This window comes from Podarcis cretensis (assembly GCF_951804945.1).
Source record: "Podarcis cretensis genome assembly, chromosome: Z".
Classification (NCBI taxonomy): Eukaryota; Metazoa; Chordata; class Lepidosauria; order Squamata; family Lacertidae; genus Podarcis; species Podarcis cretensis.
This window is the reverse complement of record NC_137184.1, coordinates 25,576,080-25,582,079: the sequence shown is the minus strand read 5'-3', so window position 1 is coordinate 25,582,079 and position 6,000 is coordinate 25,576,080. Positions and strand designations below refer to the sequence as shown.

Genomic DNA, 6,000 nt, shown 5'->3' with positions numbered 1-6,000 from the left:
GTAATAAACAGGAAAACTGATATTGCCAACACACCTGACACAAAACATAGGAGCCAACTCCTAGCAGTAGAGGGACTTTGCTCCCAAATAAAATATTTGAGCCCACCCCCAAGTTGATGGGTATTGCCATTCAAATGGTGTGCATGCACCTCTCCCCCAAAAAATATTTTATTCAAGTTGGCACCCCTGCCACAGAACAGTGGCATGTACAGTGGTACCTCGGGTTATGAACTTAATTCGTTCCAGAGGTCCATTCTTAACCCGAAACCATTCTTAGCTTGAGGCAAGCTTTTGCTAATGGGGCCTCCTGCTGCTGCTGTGCCATTGCCATGAGATTTCCATTCTCATTCTGGGGCTAAGTTCGCAAGCCGGAGCAACTACTTCCGGGTTAGCGAAGTTCTTAACCTGAAGCGTTTGTAACCCGAACTGTTTGTAACCTGAGGTAGCACTGTAATAGAGTTAGAAAACCATTTCACATTACTATCAGTTAGATTATGGTTTCAAATAAATTTATATATCACTAGGAAGGAATTTTAGAGTTGCACATTTAAAGTGGATTAATGTGCTCTGTCCCCCTAGTGTAGCAAACCCACTCTAAAAAAAAGAAAGAGACTTCTTGCAGCTAGAAAAGTGATGGGGAAATGCACTGAAAAGTGTGGGATTAGCAAAGGAGTCCTGAGTTGGCATAGTTCCTGGAGGGTTGGCAAAGAAAGAATGTAGATCTCAGGTCAAAAAAGTTTAGCCGCCTCTTGTTTACACAGATGACTACATTTAACCACCAGATGGTAGCATCTGCAAATGAAACGTGGCAGAGGAGGCTCCTATAGCCCTAGAACACAAACATAAGCACAGACTCAGTTTCTGGTTGCTTAAGCGTTGGTTTTACAGGACTGTTTAATGGACAAATGGATCAGAATGGACAAATGGATCAGAAGGCCAATAGTTTCAAGGACTAGAGCAAAAGCAATTTTTTCTGGATTTCTTAAAGCAGTGCTGATCCTAAAACAGTGCTGATCCTCTCTGCCCGCCCCCACACGTTGACACACTGTCAGTCTTCACGTCAGAAACTAGAGTTCCAAAAGCTAGAATGTGTAATCAACTTGGCCTCTTCTAGAATCAGAGCTCATTGCAATTCTCCTGGAACTGATTTCTCTCTCCAAAGAGCAGGCTGAAAGGGGAGATCCTATAGCCAGCTGTTGATAAACGAAGTACGAGCAGGCAGGCAGCATCCATGGGCAATATTAGCAATCAACAATTTGTTTGTTTGCTTGTTTGTTTAAAGCACCTCAAAGTGATCTAACAATAAAAGTATTTTTTAATAAATAAATACATAAATCGTATTTAAAAAGCTAAAACAATTTCATACATTAAAAACTAGTTAAAGCAATTTCATATGTTAAAACCAAGCAACATCCAATACAGATTTCAAATCCAGTACTGCTACAGACTGTAGTAGTAATAATAATAATAATAATAGCAATAATAATAGCAACCATCCACTTAACAGGCTTGTTAAAAAATTAAGGTTTTTAGGAGGCACCCAGAAGATAAGAGAGATGTGCCCTTGAGGGCTATTTATAACACCTAGAGGTGCTTACCTCTCCCCCAACCAGGCCAGTTCCTGGGCCAGATGCAAAAGAGAAGAAAAGCAGCAGCCTCGGCTACATTAAAGGGATTTGCCAGCAGGCCTGTTTGTGGGTTCAGACATCTGGCCCCCTGAGCTTCATTAAGTAGTTCTGGACAAATGCAATACGTGAATGGTGGGCATTAGATGCACTCTCAGGTCTGATGAGCCTGCAAGCAGGAACAGGATGGCTGAAATAATTAATGACACAAATGATGATGAAAATGGCTGTCATTATTATTTCAGTTTACAAACTGCTTGACTGTAAAAACAAAACAAAAAAAAACCCCAAAGTCGTTTACAAAAAATATAAAACAATAACATTTTTGATAAAAAGAATATAATAACAATGATAATAATAAATTCAGGCTTCCCCAAAAGTTAATTACAAAAATAATAATCCAGGACACCCCACCCTGCCACCGTCGCCCGCCTGTTTGTCCCCCCACCCCCAGCTGCTCACCCTCTCTGCCCATAACCAGTTTGCCTTTTCACTATGCTGTCCACATGGTAACTGCTATTATTATTTAATATTATTTATTAAATTTGTATACTGCCCTCTATCTGTAGATCTCTGGGCAGTTCAAAACATAAACATACAACCAGTGCTTTTCGTCTAGGGAACAAAAGGTGCCGATACTGAGTACCATGGAGTACTCACTGAAAAAAAGCACTCCATACAACATTTAAAAACACAAAATACATAATAAAACAATAACAAAAATCCACCATCATAAGCACGGCCCAAATGGTCATTCCAACCACAACACCTGGGCTAGGCACCACTGCCCTGACACCCATACATCCATTTCCCTACCTTCCAAGGTTCTGCCCTTAAGCAGAGAAATCAAAGCCAGGATAGGCTCCACTTTGAAGGGACCCTCAGCAAAGTACCCTCTGGTGCCTTCCCTCAATTTATGTGAGCTTATTGGTAGCAGTGGCTGTAGAAGCACTCAGAGAGAGCTGCCACAATATAGCATTGTGAGGACTTAAAATATGTAGTGGGCTTTCCCAACCTGGCTGCCCCGTGCTCAGAGCACCCACAAAAGAGGGGCCCAGTTCCAGTGCTGTGGACCTCATGGCTGCCTGAGGATGGCAAGGTAAAGGGACCCATGACGACTCTGGGGTTGCGGCGCTCATCTTGCTTTACTGGCCGAGGGAGCCGGTGTACAGCTTCCGGGTCATGTGGCCAGCATGACTAAGCCGCTTCTGGCGCATGGAAACGCCGTTTACCTTCCCGCCGGAGCAGTACCTATTTATCTACTTGCACTTTGATGTGCTTTTGAACTGCTAGGTTGGCAGGAGCAGGGACCGAGCAACGGGAGCTCACCCCGTCGCGGGGATTCGAACCACCAATCTGATCGGCAAGCCCTAAGCTCTGTGGTTTAGACCACAGCGCCACCCACGTCCGGCCTGAGGATGGAGCAGCAGCCAGAGGAAAGGTTTAGGGGTGGGTTGCAAGTGTGAATGTGCATGAAAGGAAAACATCCAGGAGGGTGTTTTATTGTGGGGTTAGTGCTTCTCTTGCATGCAAGTTTTTCACAGAGTCCCCATAATGCCAGCAGCATCAAAATCCTAGCCTGCATTTTCTCCACATTTCATTCTAGATCCACCCTTTCAAGGGGGAAATCTGGTAAGTAAAAAAACAAACTAGCCTGTCACTTATGTCTCATTTGCAGTATCTCATCTCCCTGTTTACAAATTAAGCTTCTCGTCTGGAAGCACTCAGAGGCTGCTCAATTGAAGCACATTTAAAGCACATTACTTTCCCCGAAATAATCCTGAAAACTAGGGCTGGCCCACCCATAAGGCAAGATGAGGTGACTGCCTTAGACAGCAGGATCCACAGAGGCAGCAGAACTGGCCTCCAAGGAAAGCATTGCCTGCTTCTGTTACTGCCACATTGGCACCAACAGCTGTAATGCACTCCTTGGAGTGTGTGGACCTGCTGTCCACCTCCCCCCAGTTTAAATGCTTTATTGAAATACATAGATAACATACACAATATAACAAGATGAAAACAATCATGTACTGATAATCTTATATATGTTAACAGAAATTAAATTTTAATTAAATTTATACAATCTCTTTTGCTAACATAGAATAGACTTCCTATCATTTCCTGATGCATATAACCTTTCTGGTGATGAATGTACTTATCATTATAACCTTACTCTTTCTGTATTTTCTAATACCTTCTTACAACAATTCGTACCTTTTTACTTGTTTCTTAACAGTTCGTTTAGACAAGGGTCATTCTAATGCTGTGATAGATACTGTATCACTATTATTATTCTGTAGATATCTATTATGCATATTCAATTTTTAAATAAATGATTGTCTTGTATTACCTCTTAGTCTGTTAGTCAATTGCGCCATTTCAGCATATTCCAGTAATTTGCACTGCCAATCTGCTATGGCTGGATCTTTTCCCCCTTTCCAATTCATTGCGGTAAGTATTTGGGCTGCAGCTGTAGCATATAGAAAAAATTCTCTTAGATTTTTTGGAATGTCTTTACCTAAAATTCCAAGCAGAAAGGCTTCTGGCTTTTTTTAAGAATGTTGACTTAAAGATCTTTTTCAGCTCATCATAAATGAGATTCCAAAACACTCCCATCTTTCTGCATGTCCCCCACATGTAATACATATCTCCTTCACCTTCCCCGCACTGTCAACAGTTGTTCGCTATGTTTTTATACATCTTTGTATAAAGAGTCTTGATGGGGTGAGATACCATCTATATTGCATCTTTAACATGCATCTTTAAATACTGCATCTTTAACATGTTTTCTTTAATGGTGTAGCATGCTGTAAAGTTCATGTTTATTTTCCAGAGAGTTTCCCACTCACTCACCTGCTGCCCTCTCAGCGAGTATGAGGTGCTGCTGGTTCCCTCCCACCTTTTGGGAGGAAATGGCAGGGCTACCCTCTGGGGTCTCCTGGGCTTTGCAACTGCCCAGTGTAATTCAGAGCAGGCCTCTTCCCCTTGGATCTGATTCCCATTTCAGCCATCAGGTAAGGTTGATTTGATTCCTGTCCCCCGCTTCATTCCCAGTGTGGATCTTAACACCCCCCCACACCCACCCTTCTTCCTGGTGTAGATATTCACTCACCTCTTTTCCTTGGTGGGTGGAGTGCCATTTTGTGCTTTGCCTCAGGTGCCAAAATGTCTTGGGCCAGCCCTGCTGGGAACTGCAACCTGTCCCAGTTATTGTGCTGATGCTACATTGAATCTCACCCATAATTATTCTTATTAGGCTGGGAGAGGGGACCATGATGCAAGTAGATCCTGTGGTCCAAACCACTGCACCTCTTGGGCTCGATTTGAATCCGTTTATCCGGTGTGAGCTCCCATTGCTCTGTCCCAGCTTCTGCCAACCTAGCAGTTCGAAATCATGCCAGTACAAGTAGATAAATAAGTACTGCTGCAGCGGGAAAGGTAAACAGCGTTTCCATTTGCTCTGGTTTCCGTCACAGTGTTCTGTTGCAGCAGAAGCAGTTTAGTCATGCTGGCCACATGACCCAGAATGCTGTCTGTGGACCTCAGCCTGAAGCAAGATGAGCGCCGCACTCCATAGTCGCCTTTTACTGGACCTAACCGTCCAAGGGTCCTTTACCTTTTACCTAACAAACGATAGTCCCCTGGATTCATGGGGGAAATTTATGTATAACACATACACATCTGGAGGGATAGAGAAAAATGGCTAATGGTGCTTGCCCTACCATTCAGTAGCATGAAGCAGCTGCCTTAGGCAGCAGATGCTGGAGGGCAGGGGGCCAGGGCCAGGAACTGGAAGATACAGGGCCATGTGTACTGTAATGTGGCCTGCTGCCTTCGGGTGCAGTGGAGGACATTCTGCCCTCAGCACTGAAGGAAGTTTGCCCTGTCTACATGGTAAACTTTTCTTGGTGCGACTGTGTGGGAGGAAACTTGTTCTTTGCCTCAGGTGGCAAAATATACTGGAATGGCCCTGATGGCTGAGATGTGTTGCTTGGAAGAGCTATAGCTCAAGATTTTTAGGTCAACGTCTGTAAAAGTTTCCCCATTTTCTAAGGGCATTGGGAAGGGTTTGTTTGTTTGTTTCTAAATCATACAGCTTTTGTTGTGCCTAAAAATAAAACAATCTACTCCTTGCCCCATTAACTCCTGAGCTTGCAAGAGAAAATAAAGGAACATGTTTGCTTTAAAAAAATGAGCCATGGTGGTGGGGGGAGGGAAAGCCACATATTTGTCCAACCTGAAAAGTTTCCATCTCCTTCTCCTTGCAAATGTCAGGATGTGCATAGATCCAAGATAACTGGGCTGCTGGAGTCCACAAACAACTTCAGATTACAAAGGTGTATCTTTTCTTTTCGTAGTCCTACATTTCTATATG

The 6,000-nt window shown here is 43.4% G+C and overlaps 1 long non-coding RNA gene across 2 annotated transcripts; it reads right to left on the bottom strand.

The window, feature by feature from the left end:
• Window positions 1–955: 955 nt before the first annotated feature.
• Window positions 956–5,084, bottom strand: LOC307207799. Of its 2 annotated transcripts, XR_013834834.1 has the most exons (4): window positions 4,738–5,084; window positions 3,976–4,095; window positions 1,599–1,815; window positions 956–1,193 (listed from the first exon to the last, which is right to left on the bottom strand). It is a non-coding gene; the product is annotated as an uncharacterized lncRNA (long non-coding RNA). The 2 variants fall into 2 exon arrangements; XR_013834835.1 differs by lacking the exon at window positions 956–1,193 and having other exon boundaries at window positions 1,490–1,815.
• Window positions 5,085–6,000: the final 916 nt, after the last annotated feature.